The 18,033-nt window shown below is 38.7% G+C and overlaps 1 protein-coding gene across 10 annotated transcripts in view; it reads left to right on the forward strand.

Annotated features, from left to right (window-relative positions):
* The first annotated feature begins 14,781 nt into the window (after positions 1-14,781).
* Scel (sciellin) overlaps positions 14,782-18,033 on the forward strand; it is a 98,959-nt gene continuing 95,707 nt past the window's right edge. For 3 of the 10 annotated variants that reach the window (XM_047553244.1, XM_047553248.1, XM_047553250.1), the window contains exon 1: positions 14,802-14,933. The gene's annotated coding sequence lies outside the window, so the exon portion shown is untranslated. Of the gene's footprint in view, positions 14,934-18,033 lie in introns of all 10 variants that reach the window. The other 7 variants (XM_047553247.1, XM_047553241.1, XM_047553245.1 and 4 more) reach the window with 6 other exon arrangements.

Consider the following 18,033-nt stretch of genomic DNA (forward strand, 5'->3'; position numbering starts at 1 on the left):
TTCACTTATTGAAGAGCACCTAGTTTGGATTTTTTGCGGGGAGGGTACCAGGGATTGAACTCAGAGGCACTTGATCACTGAGTCACCTCCCCAGCCCTATTTGTATTTTATTTAGAGACAGGTTCTCACTGAGTTGCTTAGCGCCTCGATTTTGCTGAAGCTGGATTTGAACTTGTGATCCTCCTGCCTCAGCCTCCTGAGCTGCTGAGATTACAGGTGTGTGATGCTGTACCCAGCACAAATAGACTCTTAAGAGACATAACTTCCCTCTCCGGCATCTTGGATGAGTCCTGTGATGTGCAGTTGATCTTTGGTTCTGAGGATTTTCTTCCTGAAAATCAATCTGGGAACTAGATAGTAGTGGGTGATACCGAGAGAGCAATGCTCGAATGTTGGGAGAAATCCTAGTTCTTGGCTGGCAGCAGTGAATGTCTCAAGTGTGTAAGGAAAACTTGCAAGGAGGAGTGTACCGCTTTGGTTACCTAGGAAAGTAAACAACTGCCCCAAATTGACTCAGTGTTACCAAGGGTACCGGTATAGGAACCTGGTGGTCTGATCCCCTGTGGCACATTGTGATTGGGCAAGAAACATATAAAATGTATAGCTGTTCCCGCAATAAATGAGTTTGCAGTCTGCTTGCCACAAGCCTGCTTCCACCCAACTCCTGGAGTCTGGGTCTTGACTTTGCACCCTTACCCCCGCGTCTGGCACAAGAGCAACTACACTTGAATGTGAGTCTGTATTTGAGTGGCCCAGGAAAGGGGGAAGCCTGCAACAACTATTCATTCATGATTTTTGCAACAGAAATGACTACAGATAGTGCAGATTTCTGTTGGTGAGTTTACAATAATCTAACCCTAAAAAGTTAATGTCCTACAGATATTTTATATGACTTCTTTCTCCTGCACTCTTCTTGTTTTTCAGCTGTTTTTTTCTGACTCCCAGGAACTGGTCTATTATTTCATTTGCCCCTCCCCATGGGCAAGTCAGAGAGTCTTCCTTATTAAAAATACAAAAGAACAACCACCAAAAAAATAAAAACAATCCTTCAATGCTCCACCTACTCAATTCTGGCTTCCGGGAGGTTCATACCTGGTTCATAAGTGATTCACAGGACCGTGACAGTTGACTCCCATTAAGAATCAACCAGACTCAGCCCTTAGCCCAGGGTGGCAGCACGGCTCACTTCTGCAGTCTCTTGGAAGTTCACTCACCCAGCATGAGACTTCTCCTCTCCTATAGTGAAATTAACAGAGCAACAGCACTTTTATCACTTAATATATTAGAGGTTTCACAAAGTAGGCAGACCACATGTTGAAGCTAGGAGGGCAGTAAACTCAGATTTGCTATAGCAGGAATTGCATTTTTAAGAATGTGAGGGCTGGAACCAAATTCCTCCCTAGCTTTTGACTCTTTCCAGTATTGACGTGACCTGTGGAAGTAAGGTATGGTTGAAATGACAATGGTGTGTCTGCCCACAGTGCCCTCTAGGACTGTGGAGGGTCTGCTCAGGGCCAAGGCCTGTCATCACTCTTGGTATGTAAGAGATACGTGAGTCATCCTTCCTGGGTCCTCAGGTACACTGTGAGTATCAGGAGTGCTTTCATTGGTGCTCCATGGAAGGGAGCAAGAAAGAAAAGAAGGAAATAAACAAGGCATGTATGCAAGGTCTCCTGTGTTTATTCCATCTTAGGTTCAGTACGGGAAACATTTGCTAGGATAAGTTTGTGTTTTTGTATATTTGTTATTTAATATTGAAGCCATCAGTAGCAGAACCAGGCTACAGACATATTAATGCAAATTTGAATTTCTGGGTAAATTTGATTTAATAGTGATTTCAAGAGACTGGATAATCTCATGCCCCTGACTGAGGCATTTGTTCTTTATGCCACACCTCATGGGGAAGACACAGCTGCCAAATTCCTTTACACAAATCCCCAAAGAATGTCTTTGCCTTTGAGAGTGTGTTTGCCAGACCTTGTCAGGTCAGCCCACAGGGCAGGCTGCATACCTTTCTGGGGAGACCCAGGAAGTTGTGGGGTAAAGCAAAGGGCAGTGGGAACTTCAGGTGGCACATTAGAATGCTTACTGTGGTCAGGAATTTGCCTGGAGGTATCCAAAGCTCTTCACTGAGCTTCTCCAGATGGTCATTTCTGATTATTTTAAAATAGGTTTGTTTATTTTCAGGAAATTACTTCTCTGATGTAATGTTTTGCATATCCAACTGCTGGTCATATATCTTTATTGGTATTCTATCTGTACTATCTAATCATTGTACATTTTTACAGGATAGAGGGTGGCATTTCAGTACAATGTGTAATGACCAGATCATGGTAATTGGCATACTTACCATCTCAAATATTTTTTCATTTCTTTGTGTTGGGAACATTCAAAATCTTCTCTACTAGCTATTTTGAGATACACAGTTAAATACCATCAACCATATTTACCCTACTGCACTACAGAACATTAGAAATGACCTCCTGACCAAGTGCCCTACAGTGTGGATCAGCCATCTTCTCTCCATCCCCGCTGACCCCCATTCTCCCCAGTCCCATTATTCTACTCTACTTCAGTGAGATCAACATTTAGCTTCTATATGTAAGTGAGGACATGTGGTATTTGATTTTGTGTGTCTAATTTATTTCACTTGACTTAATTGACACAATTTTTAACACTTCTTGATTTGCTTCTGCATTTTGGCAAATCATGGTTATATGAAGTATGTTGGCATTCTTTCCTTATAATCTCTGCAGTCAATTCAGGCAGCACATGAAAGAGCCCCCCCATCATCTCTCCAGGGCCCTTCTGAGTGATTCAAGGGAAAGACCACATACAACGCTGCTGTTTGGATCACATGACCTGCTGCTCACTCTCCAGTCTTCCCTTACTTTACTATAATCTGTCTCATCCAATTTGACTCCAGATTTTTTTTTTTTAACTGTTGAGAGAAATAAAGATTTGGAAGGAAGAGGAAAGGACAAAAGGACAATACACCTTATAAAGTAACTTCATTAGAACCTACTGGGAATTAATTTTGCTATAAGACAGAAGTATAAGGTATAAAGCCACCTTTCTCTCCTGCTACAGGAATTCCCGGCCTCTTAACCACCTGTCAATCTACGTTATGCCCGCCTCTCCCATTACAGGAATTTCCGGCTTACGTTGCTGTAATCTTCCTGCCTCCCACATTACGTTCTAATATGTCATTGGTCCATCAGTCAGTCTGTAATAATTCTCCTCCGCTATTGGTTCCTCCCAGCCCTCAAAATTCTGATATCTGAGGAGAAACCCTGCGCCATCTTCTTCTTTTCCTTCTTCCCTTTTCCCTGAGCGGATGTGAATCGTCCACATAAAATAAAGTTCCTCGTGTGGGACCTGTGTCTGCGGAGCGTTTTTCTGGGAGTTATCAACGAACCAAAACTGCCCCTAACATCTGGCTAACAAGAAGTTTTCTCTCAATTTTTTTCACTTAACCTATTTTAACAGAGGCACAATGGGACTTGGTGAGAAAGGAAAGGCAAAGAGGGAATATATGGCTTTAGGTATTAGTAATCTGAGGATAACACATTTTATATATGCCCTTTCCTAGAGTCTGAGATGAAAACAAAAGTATATAGCTAACCTACACCCCTTTAAGTAAATGAAGTAATGGTGGCTTATGTTCATGCATGGGACACATGAAAAATATTTGATTCTGTAACATGAACGCATACATCAACTTTAAAAAAAAGTGTTTTTTTTTTTAAACTTGTAGTTTGTCATTTAGCCTTTTTTTTTTTTTTTTTTCTTTTTGCCACACTGGGGATTGAACCTGGGCCTGGAACACGTGAGGTAAGTCCTCTACCTCTGAGCTGCACCCCCAGCCATGATTTTCTTCTTTTAATGGTGGAGGTTTTAGTTGTGACACTTGTCAAAAGCTCATAAGGAAGTACACTTACTGAGAATAAGAAATGTGCACCGAATATCTCTTTATTCCTTCCTACATTTCTACACCTACTTGTTTGACAGGGTTTGTGGGAAAACAAAATGAAGTGGGGTGGAGACTAATGCAGTGCAATTCTACATTGCCAATGAAGGTCCAATTTTCTAGAAGAACTGCACATTTTGGTTGTGAGTGAAAGGGAATTCCACTCATTTTGGAGGAGATCTGCCCTGGACCACTAGTAACTATGGACACTGGAATGAGCCCAGAGCTGCTGCAAGAGTCTAACAGTGCAGGCGGGAGCGTGAAGTCAACTGTCTCTCCTCCTGCCCTGTGGTTGCGGGACTCTTCATATTCATGTTGTTGCATAAGCAAAGCTCAAACACAGGTTTCCCAGCCTTTGTGTGTGGGTCTGGCCCTGGGTGTGTAAAGCCAAAATCCACTCCCTGTTTCTGTGTTGCAGAATTACAGTTAGACTGGATAGACAGGTCAGGTTATGAGGTGCTCCTGAGGGGGAAAATCCTGTGTCTGACAGCTCAGGTCAGATATAGGGAAATCCAGGGTTGGCCTCCAAGCAGAGCGTGCATGCATAGCTATGATGCCTAGCTATGGAAAATCTTTTTCTCATAAGCATTATGGAATAGCAGTCATTGGAACATGGAATAGTGAGAGTGTTAGAGCAGCAGCAATAGCAGTATAAGCATCAAGAAACAGGGGTTAAAAGCACTGGATCTTCTCTATGTCATTTGCCTGCTGTGAAATTGGACCTATTGCTTCATTTTTCTGAATCTCAGTTTCGTCCTCTGTGAAATGAAAATAATAATAGTACTTTAGAAAGTTGTGAGGATGAAATCAAATAAAGTTTAAGTGCTGAGAAGTTTATCTGACATAGTAAGTGGTGAAGAAATGTTCCCTAATTTTGAATGGACTGTAATCTCACTTCCACACAAACTAAGTTAGTGAATCTTTTCCAAGTCATCTGGACCACTCAGAACTTTATATTCTTGTTTGGAAAATGAAGTTTTGACTAAATGTTTATGCCTCTTTTCTCATATAGTGTTACTCCTACACAAAGAGGGAGGGAAAAGGTAAAAGCACTTTTTTTTTTTTTTTTAAACCAGGGATGTTTTTTGGTACCAGAGATTGAACCCTCTGGGACACACAACCACTGAGTCATTTCCCCAGCCCTTTTTTATATTTTATTTAGAGACAGGATCTCGCTAAGTTTCTTAGGACCTCACTAAGTTGCTGAGGTTGACTTTGAACTCTTGATCCTTCTGCCTTAGCCTCCCAAGATGCTGGGATTACAGGCATGCACTACTGCACCCAACAAAAACCACATTTTTCTAATAGGGTTGGTTTGCATAGACCAGAGATTGGCCAAGCGCTGCCAGCTCTGACTGCGGCAGACGCCTCTGTCCTTGCCTACTTCTTTACCACTCACAGTGGTGGAGGTGAGTTGTTTGCATATTGCCTACAAAGCCTAAAATAAGATACTTATTATCTGGTTCTTTAAGAAAAAGATTGTTGACCTCTGACCACAGACAAAGAATAAAAAGGACTGATTCTGAATTGCATCAGTTATATTAATACTGAAGTGCTCATATTATTTTTATGGTTTAATGCTTTTATATCAACCTTTGTTTCTATCTGCTCATAGACAAGGTATGTCAGATTTCATTTGCTAATGTTGGATCTGAATGTCTCTTGGATGTTTCTTGAGAATTTCCCCTGTTTGGGAGAAAACGTTCTATAAGACGTACTTTTGGGGTAACTGTCATGTTTTAAACAGAAAATGACTTTGGAAGTCATTTTTGTACCTTTAATGTTTGTAGACTCATTTAATTAGGTCTTTACACAGTTTTTAAACTGACTTGGGAATTTGATTGGTTCATTAGTTTAAATTTTCTTCACCTTCTCTACACCAGTATATTATTAGTAGAATTGGTAAAAGTCAAAATTTGTTTTTGTAGATGACATCTGAATGTGTAAGCACCTATCATTTTTCTTCCTGAATGAAACAAATATTAAAGAAGATGGAAAATAAAATGTAAATCATTAAACATAAAATCATAAAAATATAAAAAGAGCACAAAGATGCATAGAATTTTTAAAAAGTATTCTCAATGATTGCAAAAATTTCTCTCTCTTGAACCTACCTGGTAGAAAATCTTTGCCACCTGCATCTTGGATAGAATATTAATCTCCAGGATATATAAAAAAACTCAAAATACTTAGTACCAAAACTGAAATAACCCATTTAATAAATGGACAAAGGAACCGAGCATACACTTCACAGAAGAAGAAATCTGATTGGTCAACAAATATTTGAAAAAATGTTCAATATCTCTAGCAATGAGAGAAATGCAATTTAAACTACATTGAGATTTCATCTCACTCCAGTCAGATTGGGAACAATCAAGAATACAAACAACAATAAATATTGGCAAGGATGTGGGGAAAAGGGAACACCCTTACATTGTTGGTACTGAAAATTGGTGCAATCACTATGGAAAGCAGTAGGGAGATTCCTCAGAAACTTGGAATGGAACCACCATTTGACCCAGTTATCCCACTCCTTGGTATATACCCAAAGTACTTAAAAACAGCATACTGTAGTGATGCAGCCACATCAATGTTTGTAGCAGCTCAATTCACAATAGCTAAGCTATGAAACCAACTTAGGTGCCCTACAACAGATGAATGGATAAAGAAAATGTGGTATTTATACACCATGGACTATTACTCAGTCATAAAAAAGAATGACTTTATGACATTTGCCAGAAAATGGATGGCTCTGGAGACTACTATACTAAGTGAAATAGGCCAATTCCAAAAAAAACAAAGTTCAAATGTTCCCAACAAGGTGGGGGAGAGGAAGAATAGAAGTTCAGTAGATTAGACGAAGAGGAATGGAGGGAATGGAGTGGGGACAGGAATAGGTAAGACAGTGGAATGATTCTTACATAACTTTCCTATGTACGTATATGAATATAACACAGTGAATTTCTACATCATGTACAACTACAAGACGGGGATCCTAATTAGAATAAGATGTACTCCATGTTTGTATAAATAAGTCAAATTATACTCTCATGTATGACTAAATAGAACAAAAATAAAAGATAAAAAGAATTTTTCTCCATTTCTCTGTCTCAAATACACACACAAATTATTGAAGTCAACTATTTTAAATAACTTTCAGTTAAAATGGCATGGTTAAGAGATGAATGGGGGGATTGCTTATTAAAACAACAAGGTGCTCCAATCCCAAAATATTTAAACATCACAGTTTTCCATGGACACTATGAAAATCATCCCCAATTTTGTTACAGTAAAGAGTTATCTATTCCTTTACATTAATATTTGGAAAAAAAAAACTTGTCCAGAATATTCTGCTTTCTTCTGGAGGATTTATCTTTTGATTCTACAAAGTAAAGGCCTTTGGTGACAATTTGAAATTAATTGTAAGGAGGAGCATAAGATGAGGAGGATGTGAACTGGGAGGCTGCAGATGTTCCACTTCTCCATGTGTCACATGGTGACACAAAGCATTCAGTCCTTGAGAACTGGCTCTGTCAGGCCCACTAAACATTCAAGGATAAATTGACTTGGTTTCTTGCCTTCAGGTTGCTTATATTCTAATGGGGGAGACAGATACCAGTAGAACTCTGAGTGTATGCAAATCTGATATTTATATTGATGTAACAAAGATACAATGTGTAATTATACATGTATAAATATCTATTATATATGTAAATACAAGTATATATACATAAACATATACATGAAGGTATATATGTGTGTGTGTGTGTGTGTGTGTGTATGTTTCTCCAAGATTCAGCGGCAGATTTCACATGATCATTGCAACAAATACTCAATGCAGTGATTATTTGAAAACACTCCTATTGAATTAATACTGTTCATATCACTCAGGAGGAAGGTAAAGAATGACTATAAAAACTGCATGTATTTCTAGAATTTGTTTATTTTTATTTTACTTTTGCCATACTGGGCATTGAACCTAGGTGTTTGTACATGATAGTCCAAATGCTATATCACTGAGCTTCACTTCCAGCCCCTTACATGGTTTTAAGTATAACATTTTAGATGTAATCCTAAATATGTTGCCTATTTTTAACTTGATGAAGGTGGTAAGACTACAGAATTTTTAAAATTTATTTAGCAAATCAACTTGTTGCATGCATTTGAACTTCAATTTACTTAATGGGATGCTTAGCTTTTTAAATTGTAAAAAGAGATAAAGTGGTAGACAACTGGGAAATATTGTGAAAATGTAGTAGGTGTGGTAGACTAGTTAATGCACCTCCCCCACAAACCCCACAAAAGATGCCCACAATGCTGATCCCCATAACCTGTGAATATGTTATTTTGCTTGCCAAAGGAACCATATAGATGTGATTAAATTAAGAATATTATGATGAGGAAATTGTTCTGGATTTTCCTGTTCAGCCCAATTTAATCACAAATGTCCTCGTAAGAGGGAGTGAGCAGGATCAGAGTCAGTAGAGGTTGGAATGATGCAGGAAGGAGCCATGGACCAAGGGATGCATGTGGCCTCCAGAACATGGAAAAGAGTAGGAGACAGAGTCTTCTCTCAGTGTTTCCAGAGGAATCTAATCCTGCCGATACCTTGACTTTTAGACTTTTTAAGATTTTAGACTTTTGACCTCTAGGACTGTAAGATAATAAAGTGTGTTTCTATAAACTACTGAATTTGTGGCAGTTTGTTACAGAAGTATTAGGAAACTAATGCAACAGCAAATCATGAGAAGAGAGATAAATTAGATTTCAAGGAAAAAATGAAATCGATATTGTGGGTGTAGGAGCACTGAAGAAAGAGAAGAAACACTGGTTCTGAGAAGATAGAAATAAACAAGACAATCAAGTGGAAGGGCACATGAATAAGAGTTGTCCTCTAAGAGAAATGAATGATGCCATATTACAGTGAACACTCCACTCTGCACCAGCACCTCTCATTACAAGGTTTATAATCCCTACTCAGTGAAAAGATCATGATTAGCTTTCTGTAAGACCATCTATAAGTCCCAGGGGTTGACTCTAGAGAAGCTCTTCATACATCTTTTAAGATCTCCATTTAGTCGTAGATAACTAATGTGCACAAACAATGTTGTAAGAGCCTGTTGAACACAGTAAGTGAATGTGAAGAAAGGGATTAATAATTGTGCTTAGGTTCTTGTTCACAGGTACATGTTACATATGAATAAATAAGATGCATTAAGAGTTGGCTAAAGGCTGTCAGGCCACTCCTTACCAAGTTGTAGGCCCTGTTCTAAGTGCTTTCTCTGTATTAGCATAATTGACCCTACAAGGAGGGTAGTACTGTATTTTCCCCATTTTTACATTTGAGGAAACAGAGACAAAGAGATGCTAAGCAACTAGCACAAGTTTACTCACCAGTCATCTGGCACCTGAGTCTACTCTTAACCCTCTACAATTAAGGTCTTATACAGTGGTATATGTTAAGCTGGGTACAACTAGTTTCTTATATAATGCAGTTAACCACTATAGTGGAAGAATACACTGAGTTTCCTTGTAGCAGAGAGTAAGGAGCAACTACTTGTGTTTGGGGACTAGTAGGAGAATCTCTATGGAGCAGATTTTGTGTTTGCTGGCATTTGAGGGTGAATAAGGATCATCAGGTACACAATAATCAACAGGTACTTCAGGAGACAGGCATGGCATAAGGACAGACATAAAAGGCCCAAAATATTATAACATATTTGGGCAACAACCAGGACTTCAATGTAGCTATAGCTTAAGGTACATGGGAGAAAGTGGTGGGAGATGAGCCTGACTGGTGAGTCCATTAGGCTCCTTTGGGTTGTAAGATTGTGACACCATTAAATATTTGACAATGAAGAGACTGGTGAGAAGTGGAGTTGACTGACTAATGGAAGAACTAAATTTTAAATTTATTTAATTTTAATCATCAAAATTTAAAGAGTAACATGTGGTCAGTGGCTGCTTCATTGGAAAACAGTCATATATGAATTAAAGGTGTTAGAACTTTTATGGGGCATGGGGAACTTATAACAGGTTTGAAGCTGGGGAGTGACATGATTTGCGTCTTAGGGAATGGTGTTTCTTTACCAGGGGGAAACTTGCAATTGAATGAGCCCATTCTCACAATTTCAGAGTTCAGGGAAACCATGTACACAGAGACCATGACAAATTTATATTATGGTATAAGGAAGCAGCTGGTAAAGGATCCCAGTTTTGGAATTGAGTCATGAACATGGGAGACTCATTGTGTTGCTCTTGGGTCCTCAGGGTTGTGCTGGACAACTAGTATTATTTTTGCAAAGAAACCAGCAGGAGATATTAATTCACATCCAAGAAAGTCTGCTGACTTTCTCGTAGTCTCACCAATGTTTATACTGAATTCTCCAGGCTGAAAAAGTTAAGGCCAACAGACCTGGAATTAGCCTAAATGGTTCTGCTAAAAGAAACAGTGAACCTGCACAGCATTGATCTGAAACATACTTATTGATAGCTTTGCCTCATAACTACATGCCCTAAGAGTTTCAGGGTGGTTTGTATAAGCTGGTCAGCATTGTTTATTGATAACAGTGAGCCTGCTATTTGTATCTGGTGAGACCCCAGAAGGTCTGGTTGCATAGCAGCAGCATGTGCTTTGGTCCAAGTACAGTACAAGAAATGCTAGCTCAGACTCCATTTAGGTATTCCATTCACACTCAGTGGTTTTTGACCTGAGAGAAAGTGGATCCAGAGAACTTGGTAGAGACAGGACAATTGGTGCCTACAGGTGGCCTCTCAGACCCCTTATTGTGAGATGGCTGTTAGTTGCAACCACCTAGCTTTACTTTAATAGGATTGCACTTTGTATGTTTTCCTGTAATAAACTGTAGGCTTCTAAGTATCATTTGGGGTTCTGTGGGTCTTCCCTCTTAACTGTTGTTTAGTATGTTCCCATCAACTGAGGTTTCCAGAATTATCTCTCAATCCTACAACCCAAAGGAACCTAATGGACTCAGCAGTTGATGCATTTGCACTGGGAGAGATCAATCAGTTAGAAGGTGACCAAAGTAATTATTCCCTCAACATGATGATTAAAAAAAAAGTTCCCTCTCAAGGTAGGAGGGCCTGAATCAAGCATGTATTGGGAGCCAAGTGGAAGGGGAGGTTGGACTGAGTCAGGAGGTAGAATTCACAATGAAGGTTCAGTGACCAACTAATTGGATGCGGTTTGGAGCAGAGAGAGTTTGAGGGAGGAGGCAATGACGATGAAGGTTTCAACCTTGGGCAATAAATTCAGCTCTGATAATTGTTATTTGAGCAATCTCTATAAAATGCAGAGAAATCTCTTGTTCTAAAAGAGCTGTGAGCATTACAGGTAAGTTAAAGAGCTAATGTTACAGTGCTCCAGACAAGGATAGAAAATTGAATAAGGAAATCAGATTTTATAAAAAAGACTTTTAATACCCCTTGTGTATCTCATTAATTGTTTACGACTATTATTCTGACTTTCAATCAACAAACCCCAAGTGCTACTATGGATCAAGAACTGTGCAGTGTCAAATATGAAGTTCTCTGATCTTGAGGGGCTTATTATGTACACCATTAAACATTTGACAACGAAGAGACTGGTGTGAAGTGGAAGAATTTACTTTAAATTAGGGAAATTCAGAAGTGAAGATCATGAAATTGTGAAATAACAATCTGAGTTTAAAAATAAAATTTTAATTATAAAAATGATTTTCCATTCTAAGTCTTTCAGTTGAAGAAGCAGTTTTTTTCTTCCAGTCCTCATGGAATTGTTTATTTCAGCCTTAAGTTAGGAAAATTTCACTATTTTGCAGTGTAACTTGGGAGTGTCTACAGAATCCCATGAGAACAGGAAAGTGTGGACACATATTCACAATACACAAAGGAATAGGATTGCTCAGTCTGCCAAACTGCTGTTTTTGGTGGACACAGGAATGGAGGGAGGAAAGTAGCAAAACTTTCACGCAGGGATTCTCTACTTGAGAGAGTGTGGCTGCTGGCCTCCATTACTCACTTGTATCTCTGCTCTTCCTTCTCTCGCCAACTGGACCAGTCATGCCTCAGATTGCTGAAACCAGATCTATATTCACTAGGACGCAGAAATCTGTCAATTGTTTGGAGTTTGAGGAAGAGTCAGAAAGCATCAGGAACTCAGGACTGCGTTCTCCTGATTCCTCCTAATGTTGTAGAGCATGGCTTTGGAGTCTTGGTTTAAAAAGACTGACATTTTCATTGTCATCTGTCCAATTGGTGGATGGTTATCATTAATCACCCTGCACCGAAAAAGACATGGACATAAAGCTTAAGGGACTTGCTCACCATGAGAAGTGAGTCTGTATAGGACACTGAAATTCAGGCTCCCATGGGATAGGTGCTGTGCTTTCCACTGGTCTGTGTCACTCTGGTGCCATCAAAGTCAATTAGGCAATGCTAGCTCTTGTAGCACAGCAGTGACAGATTAATTCTGGCACCTCTCTACTCCTAGACAATGAGAAATTGGCTCTGTAATTATCACCCTAATGACGTCTCCTTTGTTTTAATAGGCACATAACATTTATTTCCTCCATCTGAAAGGAAAATGGGAGAGCCCTCTGTTTTTCAAACCCCCAAAGTCCAGGAATAATAGACTAGATTGTTTTGAGATTCTGACTTCTTTATTATTTGCACTTTCAATATCAGTTTCAGAATCTTTCTTGGGTGAGGAGGTAACAATAATTTGGCAACTATTAAATTGATGTATGAAAATTTCCGAGAACAATGCTTGGCACATTAAAAGTGCTATGTCAATGTTCGCTCTTGACATTACTATGCAGTAATAAGTGCTCATATTGGCTGGCTGTTTCAGTGGGTACAACACATAGAACAAGCAATGAAGCATTATAATGTCTAAATTTTTTAAGACAGAGTCAGCAAACACTTCCTTAGCTAAGACCTATAGTGGACAGTACTAATTAACCAGTGGCACACCGTGGAGTCCAAACATGCCTTGCAAACTTCATTATATCTCCCTAGGTAGCTACCTACCAATCAGTTGGCATTGGTATCTGAGATAAGACCATTTGCCATCCAGGCCTGAACTGGTGTTCTAAGGACCCTCCAGAGCTCTGATAGTCCCACTGAAAGAGGCGTGGTGAAGCTGAGTTATTCTAAGCATGCTCAAGCCTTCCCAGAGTGAAACCAAGGCCAAGCCTATTTGGCCATCTCCACACCCAAACACATTCTTGATTTGACCTCTTCACACTTTGAGATTCTTGGTTTTAGGCAGCAGTCCTTAGCTAAATATCTGTTCAACATGAAGATGTCTGAATTTTGCACAAGTGTTTAAGTCCCTTTCTGAATCAGAGATTTGGTTGTAAATGAAAAGACACTGGTTTGACTTGGTGGTATAGGTGTCCTGGTATACAAAGTTAGTCAGAGAAACCTTTAATTACACACAGAAATAATTCCTTGGAAGCTCAAAAGCCTTAAGTGCACTTTGGACAACTGTACTTTACTTCATTATTAGGTAAAAGAAAAACCCTATTTTTCTGTTTCTATATTTTATGAAGGACAAAAACATGTATTTAAACATTGTATAATATAAGTTATGACTTGCCCTTACAAGATAGCTCTTAAACTCTTTAGCCCTACAATTTAAACTAAGTTTTAATGCTGAATATAAGTTTTAGTTTATTTTTTTTAAGTTGAGCCAAATGACATCCTTATTTTTCAACTTATTCATTTCTAAAATTAATATACAACCCAAACACAATCAACATTTATGGGCATCATAGAACTTTAAAAACGTATTTTAATATTGCCTGTATATGAAATTCCATCAAAGGGTCAGACAGCCATGTATATAGGTTTTCCTTTGAAAAGACACTTTCCTTTAGATTTCGAAATTCCTCAGCCCAGAATAAGAATGTGAAGCAACCTCCCAGTTTCTGTCCATATTGCTGTTGTCTTGCCCTCACATTTGGACGTTTCTACGTCTTGTTATGGTTATTGTTGCAGGCACAGCTCACCTGGGCTGAAGTTTTTGGGAGCAATCTTATAGAGAGGATTTGGTTAATTGTTGGTGTGGCTGATGAATAAAGATGACCCAGGAAATTCTAATGACTGGGCATCTCTTGGTAATGTTCCAGATGTGCTAAACTTCTTTAAGGCCTCCTTGGCTATTGTTAAAAGTTTATTTCAGAGTCTTTTAAAGAAACCCCCACCCAGGATGGCTTTTCTTTGTATTCCTCCCTCAAGCTGCCCCAAACTGTGAAAGAAGTTTCAACCATCTTTTTGACATATTCTTTTCAACATATGGTAAAATAAGGATCAGATTTCTTACATTTCAGTATGTATTTTTTTCTGATGGTTATACAGATTGTTTCATGTACAGAATTTGTGCAACTGATTCATTTCATATCTTCTTCTTTTTTCATTCAATGTCTTCAGATCCCAGATTTCCTGGGTTCCAGAGGACTTTCCTTCCCTAATCCAGCAATGTAGGTCTGTCCCACACCTTCTGGGCACTAGGGGGAGATAAGGATTCCTTGTACCTGGAGTTTTTGTTTTTAAAAGAGAATTCAGAATAGTTGCATGTTGTGCCACCTTGTCAGTGAATTGGTTGTGTGTATTTTTGACATCAGTTAAAAAGCTGACAGGTAAAAAGGTAACAGGAGCATTTTGAGCATAACATGGCCGCAAATTTTATGAAGAATTCACCACACAGAGGCAGTAGTCCGGGAGTGAGACTATTTTAATTGAATTGGTATTTGTACAAGGCGACACCCTCTTTCATACCACCCACCTCTTCCCTGAGTGACTCAGCGCCAGGAGAAGAGTTTCAGACTGTTCATTAATACAGTCAGGTAGAGGTAGGAACTGCACTGAGGAACTCCAGACTCCCATTCATTTTAGCCAGATCTGCCTGGGGAATCACTGCAGGCTGGTGAGGCAGATTCCTGGTTTTCTGCTCTAAGAGGTAAGTTTAAATATATTTGTGAACATTAATATACCTGCTTTACTTTATGCACATAACTTTCTTTTCTTTCCAAATTATTAAAATTAGGACTGTCTGTATTATCTTTGTATTTTTTTATCAGTTAAATTTTGACAGCTTCCAATGGGTATTGTGCTTGCCAATAGCTCTGCTCTTCCTGATTGTGCTTCCAGATTGCATCGCTTTGAACTTGGCAATTTATAAATATTATGGGCATCACAGAAATGAGAGCTTTTTGAGTTTCCCCATGTCAGTTGGTGAATTCTCTCACACTCAAGCATCGTGAATTCTTAAGTTAAGGGACCAGCGCTCTCTAGTCTGTTTTCTCAAGTGACTGTAAAAGCATTTTAAAAAGATGCTTTTCATGAAAGAGCAAAGTATTTCATTAGTTTTCAAGCTAATAAGACATATTTGCTTTTCTTTTTACTGCTAAAAACACTGCACATTGCTGAGTTGTAGAGATGCCAAAATCATAGTCCCTCCACCCTATCTTCCCAAGGATTGAAGGCAGGGCGGGGTAAGTGGAGGTGTGATTCTCCACATGATTTGTGTGCATTTGGCCAGCCTCTCTATGTTACATTCCAAATTCTAAACTAAAGCTGATTAAAGTATACAGGGGCAATTTTTCAAACTCTATTCATTTTGGAGTCCTGAAAAACCAGTTTGGAAAGCCTCTTGATAAGAATAGAAAAGTTATTTTAACCAGGTTTTCTTTTATAATTAATAGTTAAGCTGACTTGTTTGACTCGTGTTTTTTTTTTTTTTCCTCACTATTTCCATTTATGATTCAGAATCGTGGGAATCAGTTTGCTAGCAGCTCCATGTCCTTCAGTGAGGCATTCCCCACAGCAGACCTGGCTCCATCACAAGGACTAAAGTTTTCATTGCTTCCTATTGCTGCCCAAAACACCTGACGTCTCAAGGGGTTTAGATTTATCAGTGCTCAATTCCAAAGGTTTACTAAAGAATTTTATAACTTGACTTTCCAACACTTATAGTAATTAGAAAGATAAAGTAGAGCATTTGGGGTGTATAATTCTATTTTTCGTGAACTATGATCATATTAAAACTGGCTTTTACTTCCACAGTTTATGAAACAGATATGACCTTTCTGATATTTGTTGTACTCCAGTGTTTAAAATATTGAAAAAATCAATTTGAAGAAACTAAGGCATGACAGTACTTACAAATTTACCAAAACTTTTGGATGAATCTAAGTAGCAGGGAATACAAAGAAACAAATTATTATTTTTTTTTTTTTTTTCGTTGTTCTGGGGATTTAATCCAGGGGTGCTTTACCACTGAGCCATATTTCCAGTCCTTTTTGTGTTTTATTTTGAGACAGGGGTCTAGTTAAGTTGCATAGGGCCTCCCTAAGATGCTGAGGCTGGCTTTGAACTTGCAATCCACCTGTCTCTGCCTCCCAAGTACTGGTTTATAGGTGTGTGCTACTGCACCAGGCTCAGATCAGTATTTCTATTGAAATTTTAGTTCTATGTAAATTTTAGATCTAATTGACATTATTTTTCAATTGGAACTGGGCAGAGACTCATCCAGTCTAACTCCTGAATTTTCTAGATGAGGGAAGCAAAGCATAAACTTGCCAGGCTCAGAGCATCAGAATTAGAATGTGAAGCCAGATCATCTGTCTTGTCTTAACTGAATTTTCCCAATGATTTTTCAAATAAACCATATTTGAAAGTACATAAAATATGTAGTAGCAATAAATGAACTACACTCCATCTTTATAAAAGGACTACAAATGATTTGGAAAAGAGAATTTCCTTATCCAGCACTTTGTGAAAATGTTATTACAGTGTGTGTGGTATAACTATAGGATACATTTCTAACTCAGCTTGTGGAGAGTCTTTTTATTTAGCGTGTCCAATGGCCCCTGGGTGGGAAGGCAGTCTGGAAGTTGTGTGTAAGTGTGGGATGTGCTGCTTGGGAACATCCTCTCCTTAGCTACCATTGTATAGGTTCTGTTTACCTGGCTGCCTTCTCTGACTCTCAGGATGTTGACTGAAATACCTGAGGGATTCGTATTCCTGGGGACTTGGTAAACAAAACGAAAAGGTACGTTTTAAATGACTGAACTCATACTGTGGAACGAACTGCTATAATTCACCAAGCAGTCAACCTGAGAAAACATTACTTCACTGCTAGCATCTAGTAGGACTGAAGCGTTACTTCTGAGCATTCTTAGGTGTGAGGTGATAGAATCCTTGGTCCAGCAGTCAAAGAGAAATCTCTATTGGTCCCCCATAGCTTCTCTTCTGCCATTATCCTGCTTATAGGCCATTTATTGATCTGTCTCCATTTTTCCTTCCTGAGAAGTTTGAAATAAAGGTTTCATGAGTTAGTTGCTGTGCCTCTGGACAGTTATTCAGTGTTCCTAGTTTACCGTTGCACAGATCCATGTGATTTTAGGATTTGGAAAATGCTCTTCCTCAGATGCAGGTTTTGGCATCATTTCATTTAAGTCTTCATTTATTAGACTTGCATTTTATTTAAGTGGCTAAACTTTTTCAAAATATGAATCATCCTTTCATCATGATCATTAATTGGAAGAGCGAATTTTATAGCTATCTGTTAAATACCATCTGTCTTACTTCTAGACAGGAAAACAAATAATCCTAAATGTTCATTGTAATTATACATTCGAGACCTCTAAGAATCTAAATAATTTATTCTTTGTCTCTAAATTCAAGTTTCCCAAGTCTAAAATGTTAATAAGTCTCCTTTATGTGGAACCTCTTGGGGAAAGACGGTGAACTATAGATAGTACCTTTTAATCTGGAGTACACGTATCACAAGAGTCTGTGGCAGTCATCTAGAAAGTGCTCAAAAATTACAGTAAGTAAGTATGTCTCTGTACGGAGAGCTAATTTTTGTCAAAAGGTTCTGGAGAAAACTCTCCCTATTACCCTGCCCTGTCCCCTTTGTCATCAGGGAGCTAATTGAAGGCATCTATGCACAAAAAGCATAGGGGGCTGGAATCCAGATAGACTTGACTTTAAATCTTCTGGAACTGAAAATAGTCCATGATGGAACTCAGATGACAGACAATTTCTATTGGATT

This window comes from Sciurus carolinensis, chromosome 5, assembly GCF_902686445.1.
Source record: "Sciurus carolinensis chromosome 5, mSciCar1.2, whole genome shotgun sequence".
Lineage (NCBI taxonomy): Eukaryota > Metazoa > Chordata > Mammalia > Rodentia > Sciuridae > Sciurus > Sciurus carolinensis.